Raw genomic sequence first — 13,406 nt, forward strand, 5'->3', positions numbered from 1 at the left:
CATTCCAACATTAGTGCAACAATCAAACCCCGAACTTCCCCCAGAACCAAACAAACAGAAAAAAAACATACATCAAACAGTCCATGCACGCCTACGAGAACCCCCGCGATAGCCCTGCCATCGAAATGCTCAAGTCTGGTGTTTCTATACAAATTTTGTTAGACAGAGTAACACAACAACAGATAATCTATAAAACAAACTCCAGCCAATAGGCAGAATAAACACAAAAAAAAACCATGTAGATTCATCCACATAACTATCCCGAAGGTATGTTATTCCACAAAACAAACTCCAGCCGCTAGGTGGAACCAGCACAAAAAGAAACAAAAAAGGTGCTCAGTTCCTCGAACAGTCAAGTGAATGTTCAGTGAGTCGGTCCACTTGGCGGCAACGTGAGTACCACAAAATAACGTACTCATTCCATTGACTTTATGAAGAACAGCACTTGCTGGGGACATGTAAATGTTTTGCGGCCATCCTTAGCATCTATTCTCAATTTGGCTTGGAACATCAGTGCAAAAGCGACCTTCCGTTGATGTGAGTTTCTTGCATTCCTTGAATCAATCACGTTTCTCTCTTGTCGAATTCGCAAAGTCTGGGAATAAGAAAATACTGTGGTTCTTCCAAAAAAACCTTCCTTTACTCTTCGCCTCGTGTAACACATGATCTTTATCGGATGATCTCAGAAATTTGGCCAGAATTGATTGGGGCCTGTCTCCCTCAGCGGATCGCCAAGCCGGAACCCTGTGAGCTCACTCAATTTCACCATATCCTGACCCTCTTCGGCTTCAGGAATTCCGACGATTCGGATGTTATTCCATCAGTTATGGTTTTCCATGTCCTCCAATTTCTCCCAGACGTGCTCCAAATCCACCTTGGTCACTAACAGATTAGCAGCAAGTTCCCTCTCCGATGACTCCAGATAATCAATCCGTTTCTCGACATCCCCCACTCTTGTGACCACCTCAGAGAATTTCATCTCCATGACAGAGATCAATTGATGTATTACAGCAAGATCTTCCAAGTCAGCAACGACCTTCGTCAGCATTGCCGACAAGTTCAACATTCTCTGCTAATTTCCCACACTTCCCCGACTAATTGAGTCCCGGACTTGCGGCCTGCTGCTCAGAGGCGTCAGCTTAAGCACATAAGTGTCTTTTAATGTCTCAAAAGCCTGAGGTTTTTGAATTCTTTGACATATTGTCCTCCTAGAACAGTTATGGAACAGAATGTATCAAATTTCACCGGTTTATATCATTAAAAGTGTTAAAACTAGCAAAGTGCGCAGAGCTCGCCGTTCACACATTCAACGGCATTACCTGACCTCCGACCTTGAAATACATTTTTAAAGGGTTAGTTCAACCAAAAATGTTCATTCCCACACTTTACTCACTCTCATTCAGAGGTTGCGCTAGAAAAAATCTTTATCCATCACTCTTAAGTATTGAATTGTGAAACTGTATCCATCATACTTGTTTTCATAAGAACTAGGGCTACTGTCATGAACTCAAGGACTTCTCCTGCTCACCACCAGAGGTCCCCCTCGCCCGAGTTCTGAGGGCACCTCGAACTACACTTCCAAGCATGCCTACCTGGACTGATTACACTTACACCTGTTCCTTATTTCATAGACGATTTAAGCGCTGTTCTAACAACAGTTATTGCAAAGACTTGTTTTGTTTCTGCTAAGCATTTACCTCTGTTTATACTGCCTGCCTGTGTTCGACTTCTGCCTGTTACCCACCGTTTGATACTCTGCTGCCTGCCTTGTTTACCCTTTGTTTACCTGGACTCTTACTGTGATTGTTTGCTGCCTGCCCTGACCATTGCCTGTTTATTACTATGTTTCTCATCTACCTACGCTGCTCCATAACTGGTGATTTACCCTGCCTGTCTGTTTATGAGTTGCACATTTACTATTAAACCACATATGGATCTTAACCTCTGTTCTCCGGAGTCTGTGTTACAGAAGACTTCGCCAACTACAGATCCAGCGGCACACCAGCAATTGTCTACTGAAGTTTTCACTCAAGCTAATGTGTTGGCTGCCCACCAACAGTAACACACCCGGCTGACTGCTTCTACGGAGGAATTAGTAAAGCTATTTCAAAACTTCTGCATTCATGCATTGGACCAACCACCACATACATCTCAACCCATTCCGGTGAATAATCCTCCTTCTCCACACACCTTCACCGCCAATCCACGTCTTGCTTTTCCAGAGAAGTTTGATGGCACATCAGCTAGGTGCAAGGGGTTTCTGATGCAGTGTTTGATGTTTGTGAAGCAGCAATCCACGCTATATCCAACTGATGACAGTCGCATCTCTTTTGTCTGCTCCTTATTAACCAGAAGGGCTCTGGACTGGGCTACTGCTATATGGTCTTGTGAGGGTTCGAGGTTCACCACTTTTGATGATTTTCTCCAGAGATTCCGAGAAGTATTTGAGCATCCCGCGGAAGGAAAGAATGCTGGTGAGCTGATACTCTCACTCCTACAGGGAAAGGACACCGCTGCCGAGTATGCACTTACATTCCGCACTCACGCCACGCAGACTGTATGGGTAGAGGACACACTCAAGTTGCTTTTCCGAAGGGGACTCAATCTGGAACTGCAATCCGAGCTGGCATGCCGTGATGAGGGGAGAACCCTGGGCCAGTTTATCAACCTAGCCATTCGCCTCGATAATCTCATCCGCTCTCAAAAACCGGTCCACTTCTCTACTGTCACTTCACAGACCACATCCAGCACTGGTGGAGCTGAATCCATGCAGATTTGGCACACTGTGACGCTGGAGGAGAGCGAACACTGCATGAAGTTCCTTATGTCATGACTCCTCTTTTCACTGCTTCCTGTATTAAATTACCCGTCACTATAACTGGTTGTCAGAACATAATCACGACCCAAGCCATGATCGATTCTGGTGCCACAGGCAATTTTATTTATGAAGGCTTAGCCAAGAGGTTCGAAATACCACTAATCCCCTGTGAATCTCCTTTGGCAGTGGCAGCGTTAGATGGACGCCCCCTGAGAGCCGGCCATGTTCACTTCACCACTACAGACATCACTTTCCAAGTTGGCACTATTCACACTGAAAGAACACGCCTCTATATCATTCATTCTCCTCTCAACCCTGTGATACTTGGATTTCTATGGCTTCAACAACACAATCCTCAAATCTCGTGGCGTGAAGGACAGATTTCCCGGTGGGAATCTACTTGCTTCTCCAGCTGCCTAAAGCCCATTTCACCTGTTTCCATCGGTTCCACTACTGTCATGGAGGTTCCCTCTTCAGTGCTCAAACTACCCTCTGAGTATGACGACCTCGTTGAAGCCTTTAGTATGGCCAAAGCCTCTCAACTTCCTCCTCACCGTTCCAGTGATTGTGCTATTGAACTGTTGCCCGGCACTACATTACCACGAGGTAGGAACTTTCCTTCATCTGAACCCGAGTCTGAGGCTATGAAAACTACATTGAGGAAGAACTGGCAAAGGGCTTCATCCGATCATCCACCTCACCCGCGGCAGCCGGGTTCTTCTTCGTTGGCAAGAAGGATGGCGGGCTCTGTCCTTGCATTGATTACCATGCTCTCAACGACATTACGGTAAAGTTCCGTTACCCTTTACCTCTGGTCCCAGCAGCACTTGAACAGTTACGCACCGCAAGATACTTCACCAAGCTGGACCTTCGCAGTGCATACAACCTCATACGCATCAGGGAGGGGGACGAATGGAAGACAGCATTCTCCACCAACAGTGGCCACTACGAATATCTGGTCATGCCTTTCGGATTGGCCAACAGTCCTTCGGTCTTCCAGTCATTCATTAATGATGTCTTCAGAGACATGCTTAACCGGTGGGTTATTGTATACATCGACGATATCCCCATTTATTCAAACTCTCTGGAAGAACACATCACCCATGTTCGAACAGTCCTTCTGCGTCTGATCCACCACCAACTCTACGCCAAAGCCAAGAAGTGTGAGTTCCATCAGACCACTGTGTCTTACTTTGGCTACATCATCAGCCCAGAGGTGGTCGCCATGGACTACAGTAAGGTACGTGCAGTACTAAACTGGCCTCAACCTACTTCCATGAAGGAGTTGCAACGCTTCCTGGGGTTCGCCAATTTCTACAGGTGATTTATCTGAAATTTCAGTTCAGTCACTGCCCCGCTGACGTCCATGTTAAGGTGAGGGGGCTCTAAACTATGTTGGTCTTCAATGACCCTCCAAGCCTTCAAGAACCTGAAGTCTCGCTTCACCTCTGCTCCCATCCTGCAATATCCTGACCCCAACACTCCTTTCACGGTTGAAGTGGATGCCTCTAACATGGGAATCGGAGCCATTCTCTCACAACATCATGGAATGCCCCCGAAACTCTTCCCTTGCGCATACTTTTCCCGTAAGCTACCTCCTGCTGAGCAAAACTACAATGTGTGCAACCGAGAATTGCTGGCTATGAAAGCAGCTCTTGAGGAATGGCGACATTGGCTGGAGGGGGCGAGACATCCTTTTCTCTTGTTAACAGACCATCAAAACCTCGAATATCTACGCTCTGCTAAAAGAATGAATCCAAGGCAGGCTAGGTGGGCATTGTTCTTTACTCGATTAAGTTTCACCATTACCTATCGTTCAGGTTCCAAAAATTCCAAAGCCGATGCTCTCTCTCGTCTGTTTGAGTCTGACACTCAGAACCGGACATCTGAATCCATCATCCCCACATCACTAATCTTGGCTCCGGTTCAATGGGATATTATGACCGAGATCACCCAAGCTCAGAATCAGGATCTGACTCCTCCTGACTGCCCTCCTGAGAAAACCTAAGTTCCACGACTCCTTTGGGAACAGACCCTACAATGGGTCCATACTACCACCAGTTCCGGACACCCAGGTATAGCAGCCACACTACAACTACTTCAGAACCGTTTCTGGTGGAACACCATGCAGGTGGAAACCATTGCCTACGTCAACAACTGTCCCACCAGTACAGCAAACAAATTCTCCAGGCAACTTTCTGCAAGACTCCTCCAACCTTTGCCTATTCCCCATTGTCCTTGGTCGCACATTGCCATTGACTTCATCACTGATCTCCCTGTCTCTCAAGGTAACACCGTCATTCTTATTGTCACTGATCGATTCTCTAAGTCATGTCGATTAATCCCTCTGCCCAAGTTCCCCACAGCTTTTGAGACTACAGAACATCTTATGCATCAGGTGTTTTGCTTCTACGGACTACATGAAGACATCATCTCTGACAGGGGTCCTCAGTTTACATCCCGGGTCTGGAAGGTCTCACTTCAGATTAAAACCCTCAATGAAACGGCCAGACCGAGCACTTAAACCAGGAGATCACGCGCTTTCTCAGAATGTATTGTCACCAGAACCAGACTGACTGGAGCCGTTATCTGCTTTGGGCTGAGTACGCCCAGAACTCCATTCAGAAGCCGTCCATGGGCATGACCCCCTTTCAATGTGTGCTGGGATTTCAACCCCCTCTGTTCCCCTGGTCTGGAGAACCCATAGAGTTACCGGCCATCAATGACTGACTGCGGCAGAGCAAAGAGGTGCGGGACCATGCTCATGTCCACCTCCAAAGAGCTATTAGGAGGCAGAAGGAACAGGCTGATCATCATCAACGCCCCAATCCCATCTACACTCCCGGCCAATGGGTTTGGCTGTCCACATGTGACCTTCGTTTCCGTCTGCCTTGCAAGAAACTCAGTCTCAGGTATGCAGGTCCTTTCAAAGTTATTAGACAAATTACTCCGGTGTCTTATTGCCTTCAACTGCCCTCTAACTACTGCATTTCTCCCACCTTCCATGTTTCCCTGCTTAAACCCACTGGTGGCCTGAGGGAGGAGTAGGAGATCGATGATCCAATCCCCCCCGCCCATAATCATGGATGGCGAGGAGGCCTATCAAGTTCGAGAGCTCCTGGACTCCAGACTTCGGGGTCGCTTTCTTCAGTACTTGGTTGACTGGGAGGGGTATGGCCAGGAGGAGCAATCCTGGGTCAGAGCAGATGACAGTATGTGTTACAGCTACATTCAGGGGCATAGCATCCTTTATTAAGGTCTATGCACGACAGTGGATATATAATAGATTTTTGACTCCCTAAGCGAATGTGGTGAAACCAAAGAGTTCTATTGTGAAAGTTCTACCTGTAAATCAACCGCTGTGCTCAAAAAAGATTTTTAAACTTTGCAGGTAAAGTGCAGCTTTAAAAAGGAAATAACCGTCTGGTTAAAAAAATTAAAAAAATGCATACAAACATGCACAAGTTCACATAACTTTTTCAGTGTGTCTAATAACAACATAAAGTGACACAGATGAGAAGCACACACATCTGAAGCTCAGTTACATGTACTCCATTAAAATAACTGAGAATTCTGCTCTAAATGCCATGTTTGTATTTCGATTAAATGCAAGTATAATTTGCAGAAACGATACGCCACTTAGCTTTCTTTTTGTTCTTATACTTTTCTGCACTTTATTATGATACAGTAACACAGTGACATAATGATTGATGTATACAATCATGAAATCAAAGACCATCTCCTCAGGATCCGAATACAACTGTTCAAAAGAAAGAAAAGAAAAAAAAATAATGCCAGGTAGAGCATGGCGATGGTGCCTGTCCACTTGTGATCGGATCGCCGAAACTCATATTTAATACAAGGAAATAAACAGCACACACACAGTTGTTAACAACTCTGATGTTAACAGAGGTTAAAATAGTTCCCTATCTGTCACTCACTCGACGTTGTGTCGATGTAGTGACACTAGGGATCACTCTTGGGAGCCTGAGACACCTCTGGTCTTTGATAAAAGGCCATTGAAAATTGGCGAGTGGTATTTGCATGCCACTCCACCGGATATACGGGTATAAAAGGAGCTGGTATGCAACCACTCATTCAGATTTTCTCTTCGGAGCCGAACGGTCATGCTCACTGAGCTGAATTCCCACGACTGTTCATTCACCTTTGCTGGATCTGACGGCACATTTCAGCGGCTTCACCCTCCTCTGCACTGGTGCACTGCAGAGAACGCCCCTGGGTGCTTCGGTAGAAATAAGTGTATATTTCTCTAAAAGAGTATATTTCTCTAAAAGAGCGGCACACACGGAACGTCTTTTTAAAGATGCGTCTTTTTAAAGATGCCTTTCCTTTGTGTGTTATTCCTGGTTGCTCTCGTTATCTCTCGCCTTCTGACAGTCACGATCACTGTCTTTCGTGTCTAGGCACTGCTCACGCGGAGACAGCGTTCGTGGATGGTCATGTACTCATTGCGAAGACATGTTCATGGCAACGATGCGGTCGCGGCTCACCTTCCTAAGAAAGCAAGCCACCCCGGAGGCTCCCCGCCTCGGTCCTTTTACCCACGGGTATGAGGCCAGTGCAGCTAGCACTGGGGGCGATTTGGGGACCCCAATGGGACCGCCTCCGCCAAGTATCCCCCCGCGGACCTCCCATTCCCCAGCACGCTTGTCTGCCCCGATCGGGCTTTTGGATGAGTTCGACCTCTTATTCAGAGCCCGCGAAAGTGATGAGCTCTCGAGCGCAGCATCGGAGAGCGGGCTCGTCCAGTCGTACGCGGAAGCCTCAGCTGGGCTCCTCCCTTCGGGGATGATTGCCCAGTCACAGGCTGACGCGGAGATGACGACATGCTTTCCCGGGCAGCCGCGAGTGTCGGCTAGAGTGGAACCCTCCGCTCTTCCCTGAACCCTCGCGGCTCGATGATTGGTTCCTGGGCTCGTGGCGCCGCTCAAAGCCATGCCCCGCCCTTGTTCCTTTCTTCCCGGAAGTGCATGAGGAGCTGACAAGGTCGTGGGAGGCACTTTTTACTGCCCGGTTCTGATCTTTTCAGCTTCCCCACCCTCACTACCCTCGATGGTGGGGCGGCCAAAGGCTATTTGGCAATCCCCCGGTGGATAAAGACACTCGCGGTGCACCTATGCCCGCAGAGCGCCGCCACCTGGCGCGGGTGCCCAAAGCCCCCGTCCAAGGCCTGTAGGTTTACGTCGTCTCTGACAGCCAAGGCCTACGGTGCCGCTGGACAAGCCGCCTCCGCTCTGCACGCCATGGCTCTCCTGCAAGTCTGCCAAGGCGCTAAAAGAACTGCACGAGGGTAGTTCCGCCCCAGGATTGATGCAGGAACTGCGCTCAGCGACCGACCTTGCTCTCCGAGCGATGGAGGTCATGGCGCGGTCTCTTGGGTGGACGATGTCCACATTAGTGGTCCAGGAGCGCCACCTTTGGCTCAACCTGGTCGAGATGGGTGAGGCCAACAGGACACGGTTCCTTGCTACCCTCATCTCCCAGGCTGGCCTATTCGGCGACACCGTCAAGGACTTTGCCCAGCAGTTCTCGACGGTGGAGCAGCAGACGGAGGCTATCCGGCATATCCTGCCCCAGCACGGCTCAAAATCCTGCACCCCGTCTGCTCGTCTGACTGCACCGGCTCCGCCGCAGCCTGCCCCTTTGGCTCAGCCCTGGCGTGGAGCCCACCGCAGGAAGCAGACGCCACCTGTCTCGCGGCCGCCAAGAACCCTTGAAAGGCTTCAAATCGCCCTTGAGATGGGGCGACCCAGGAATGACGAAACCCAGTGCTCTGGAGCTGGTAAGCAGACTTCTCCATCCCCCAGTCGAAGGCCGGGAGGAGAATCTTTTTGTTACCTTTGCATTTAATTGCGCTGCATGCCCAAGTGGCTGCAGTACTCAAGAGTTCAGCAAAAGCGGTTTCCTTGTTCCCTGGGTCACGTATCCGGTGTGCACAGCCATCATCACGACCACCGTCCACCACTCTATTTGGCAGGTTTGGCGCTCCAGCGGCGGTCTCCCGCCCCTGAGTGCCCAGCTGTGGCACAAATCCGCCCCCGATGTGACAGTCTCCACGGGTCAGGAGGACAGGCCTCTCCCTCCCCATCCCAGGCTGTTCCGGGGGTGGTCACAAGGAGCCAGGTAAGTGCTTCGATGTCCCTAGACTCAGCACGGCCACGACATGGTGTGGCACCTCGAGCTCCGCCTCGCCATGAGGCCCCACTTGCCGGTACGTCTGACAAAGTTGTCCCTGTGGTCCCCCTTGGAACTTGGACACATGGCTTGCGCTTTCCAATCCATCACGATGGCTGGTCCGGACCGTCCGACTCGGCTACGCGATTCAGTTCGCCAGGCGTCCGCCCAGGTTCAGCGGTATCCACTTCACCTTGGTGAAGGACGAAAATGCTGCTACCTTACGTGCGGAGATCGCTACCCTCCTACGGAAGGGCGCGATAGAACCTGTCCCTCCGGCCGAGATGAAGAAGGGGTTTTACAGCCCCTACTTCATCGTACCGAAAAAAGGCGGTGGGTTGTGGCCAATCTTGGACCTGCAAGTACTGAACCGGGCTTTACACAGACTCCCGTTCAAGATGCTGATGCAAAAATGCATTCTGGCGAGCGTCCGGCATCAAGATAGGTTCGCGGCAGTAGACCTGAAGGACGCGTACTTCCATGTCTCGATTCTATCTCGACACAGACCCTTCCTGCGGTTTGCATTCGAGGGTCAGGCGTATCAGTACAAGGTCCTCCCTTTCGGCCTGTCCTTGTCTTCTCGTGTCTTCACGAAAGTCACAGAGGCAGCCCTTGCCCCGTTAAGGGAAGTGGGCATTCGCGTTCTCAACTATCTCGACGATTGGCTAATCCTAGCTCACTCTTGGGACATGTTGTGTGCACGCAGGGACTTGGTGCTCTCACACCTCAGCCGACTAGGGCTTCGGGTCAACTGGGAAAAGAGCAAGCTCCACCCGGTTCAGAGCATCTCTTTCCTCGGTTTGGAGTTGGACTTAGTCTCTTTGACAGCGCGCCTCACGAACGAGCGTGCACAGTTGGTGCTGGCCTGTTTGAAGGCATTCAAACAGAAAACAGCGGTTCTACTGAAACTCTTTCAGAGGCTCCTGTTGCATATGGTATCCTCAGTGGTGGCCACCCCGCTCGGGTTGATGCATATGGGACCGCTTCAGCACTGGCGTCAGACTCGAGTCCCGAGATTGGCATCGTGCCGCGGGACACATCGCATAGTCATCACACCAGTCTGTCATTGTCTTTTCAGCCCTTGGACTGACCTCTCGTTTCTATGGTTAGGTGTTTCCCTAGAACTGGTCTCCAGGCGTGTCGTGGTCACGACGGACGCATCCAAAATGGGCTGGGGCGCTGTTTGCAACGCAGCCGCTGTCTTGTGGACAGGCCCGCGACTTGATTGGCACATCATCTGCCTCGAGTTGTTGGCAATTCTGCTCACCCTGCGGAGGTTTTGGCCGTTGATCCAGGGCAAACACGTGTTAGTTCGGACAGACAACACAGCAATGGTAGCATATGTCAACCGCCAAGGCAGTCTGTGCTCTCGTTGTATGTCACAACTCGCCCGCTGTCACCTCCTCTGGAGTCAGCAGCACTTCAAGTCGCTGCGAGCCACTCACATCCCGGACAACCTCAACACTACAGCGGACACGCTGTCACGGCAGGTTACCCTCAGGGGAGAGTGGAGACTCCACCCTCAGGTGGTCCAGCTGATTTGGAGTTGACTCGGACAGGCACAGGTGCACCTGTTCATCTCCCATGAATCCTCTCACTGCCTGCTCTGGTATGCCCTGACCGAGGTCCCCCTCAGCACGGACGTGCTGGCACACAGCTGGCCCCCTGGCCTGCGCAAATATGCATTTCCCCCAGTGAGCTTACTTGCACAGACCCTGTGCAAGGTCAGAGAGGACGAGGAGCAGGTCATCCTGGTAGCACCCTACTGGCCCACCCAGACGTGGTTCTCGGACTTCACACCCCTCGCGACAGCCCCCCCGCCCCCCCTGGCGAATTCCCCTGAGGAAGGACCTTCTTTCTCAGGGACGGGGCACCATCTGGCACCCGCGACCAGACCTCTGGAATCTCCATGTCTGGCCCCTGGACGGGACACGGAAGACCTAAGCAGTCTACCACCCACGGTGGTAGACACAATTACTCAGGCTAGGGCCCCCTCTACGAGGTGCCTGTATGCCTTTAAGTGGCGTCTGTTCGCTAAGTGGTGTTCTTCCCGACAGGAAGACCCCCAGAGATGCGCAGTCGGATCAGTGCTTTCCTTCCTGCAGGAGAGGTTGGAAGAGTGGCTGTCCCCTTCCACCTTGAAGGTGTACGTTGCCGCCATAGCAGTACACCACGACGCAGTCGACGGTAAGTCCTTAGGGAAGCACGACCTGATCATCAGGCTCCTGAGAGGTGCCAGGAGGCTGAATCCCTCCAGACCGCGCCTCGTTCCATCATGGGACCTCTCTGTAGTCCTTCAGGGTCTACAGAGAGCCCCCTTTGAGCCTTTGCAGTCAGCTGAGCTTAAGGCACTCTCCTTAAAGACTGCCCTCCTGACTGCACTCACTTCCATCAAGAGGGTAGGAGACCTGCAAGCGTTCTCTGTTAGCGAAACGTGCCTGGAGTTCGGTCTGGGCTACTCTCACGTGATCCTGAGACCCCGACCGGGCTATGCGCCCAAGGTTCCCACGACCCCTTTTAGGGATCTGATGGTGAACCTGTGAGCGCTGTCCCAGGAGGAGGCAGACCCAGCCCTATCGTTGCTGTGTCCAGTGCATGCTTTACGCATCTATCACGCATCTATCACGCAGAGCTTTAGAATCTCTGAGCAGCTCTTTGTCTGCTTTGGTGCACAGCGGAAAGGAAGCGCTGTCTCCACTGGCTCATTGCCCACTGGCTCATTGACGCCATAGCTATGGCATATCATGCCCAGGACATGCCACCTCCAGTAAGGCTATGAGCCCATTCTACCAGGGGTGTAATGGCCTCCTGGGCCCTGGCCAGGGGTGCCTCTCTAACAAACATTTGCAGAGCAACGGGCTGGGCAACACCCAACACCTTTGCAAGGTTCTACAACCTCTGGGTAGAACCGGTTTCGTCCCAGGTAGTGGCACGCAATACAAGCGGATAAGCCCAGGATAGCCGGCCGGGTGTATCGCTTGCACATAGCGCCTTCCACCTCTTTTGAGCTGAAGACATGCGCCGTTAATTCCCATTAGTGTTCACAAACTATGTTCCCTGGTTGACTTCCTCTGAGTCCTGTGGCAGTCGAGTTTTCGGAGAGACTCGCTGCTGGCCCAGTACATGTGTTAACTAAGAGCCCTGTTCTGGGGTAGGTCCTCCGCATGTGGCGGTTCCCTGTAAGGCAAACTCCATGCGATGTATATCTTCCGCTAATTCGTTTCCCTGTTGGCAAACTGCGTCTTCCTTGGGCAGAGCCCCTCTGCCCCAGTCTACAGGTTTGTAGTAACTCCTCCCCGTTGGGCAGGATCTACCTTGAAGACTCTCCACATGGTCGGCAAGACCATGTGATGTATTTTTCCACTTAAATATCCCCCCTCTCTTTGGGCGAGGTGTGGTCTCCGCAGTGTCCTCCCCTTGGGAGGGACACCCCCCGACTAGACCTGGCGGCCCAGTCAGATAATCCCCCTTCTTTTTTAGGGAGTGGAAAAAAAAGAAGGGGAAAAGAGGCCACGACTGGGTTAGCCTTTCTCTACCTTTTGGGTAGTCGACTTGTCCCCAAAGGGCCGTTCAATACTCATAACTATGTTGGGGGAGGTTACGTGTCGACCTGGTGTGCTGGCTACTAGGCACACAGTGGTCTGCCCGTCCACACCGCCAGTTCACGTAACACAGTTCAGCCAGTTGTGGCGTTTCGTATAGGGACCCCTAGTGTCACTACATCGACACAACATCGAGTGAGTGACAGATAGGGAACGTCATGGTTACTTGCGTAACCTCCGCTCCCTGATGGAGGGAATGAGACGTTGTGTCCCTCCTGCCACAACGCTGAACTACCCGCTGAACTGGCCGGACCTTGTCTCGGCTCCTCAGCATAAAACCTGAATGAGTGGTTGCATACCAGCTCCTTTTATACCCGTATGTCCGGGGGAGTGGCATGCAAATACCACTCGCCAATTTTCATTGGCCTTATATCAAAGTCCAGAGGTGTCTCGGGCTCCCAAGAGTGACCCCTAGTGTCACTACATCTACACAATTTCTCGTTCCCTCCATCAGGGAACGCAGGTTACGCAAGTAACCATGACATTTTCTTGTTTCTCTTTTATCTGTCGAAATGACAGACAGCATTTGGAACGATCTGCCAATGTATAAAATTTTTTAAAAAAAAAGGTAAATGATGGATAATTTTCGGTAAATGCAACCCCTGCTCTCATACTGTTCTGTGGAACAAAAAAAGAGATGTTAAGCAGAATGTTCATACTGCTCTTTTCCATATAAAGAAAGTCAATTGTGACTAACACTGTTGAGCTCCAAGAAAGAAAAAAACATAATAAAATTAGTCCATACAACTTGTGTGCTATAGGTTTTCTGAAAATTTGTTTGTTTATGAGAC

At 50.7% G+C, this 13,406-nt stretch overlaps 1 protein-coding gene across 3 annotated transcripts in view; it reads right to left on the reverse strand.

The window, feature by feature from the left end:
- The window catches only part of LOC127419502 (teneurin-1-like), a 300,512-nt gene that overhangs the window by 33,966 nt on the left and 253,140 nt on the right, over positions 1-13,406 (reverse strand). The gene's annotated exons all lie outside the window — the stretch shown is intronic.

The sequence above is a fragment of the Myxocyprinus asiaticus genome, chromosome 3, assembly GCF_019703515.2.
Source record: "Myxocyprinus asiaticus isolate MX2 ecotype Aquarium Trade chromosome 3, UBuf_Myxa_2, whole genome shotgun sequence".
NCBI classification, from domain to species: domain Eukaryota; kingdom Metazoa; phylum Chordata; class Actinopteri; order Cypriniformes; family Catostomidae; genus Myxocyprinus; species Myxocyprinus asiaticus.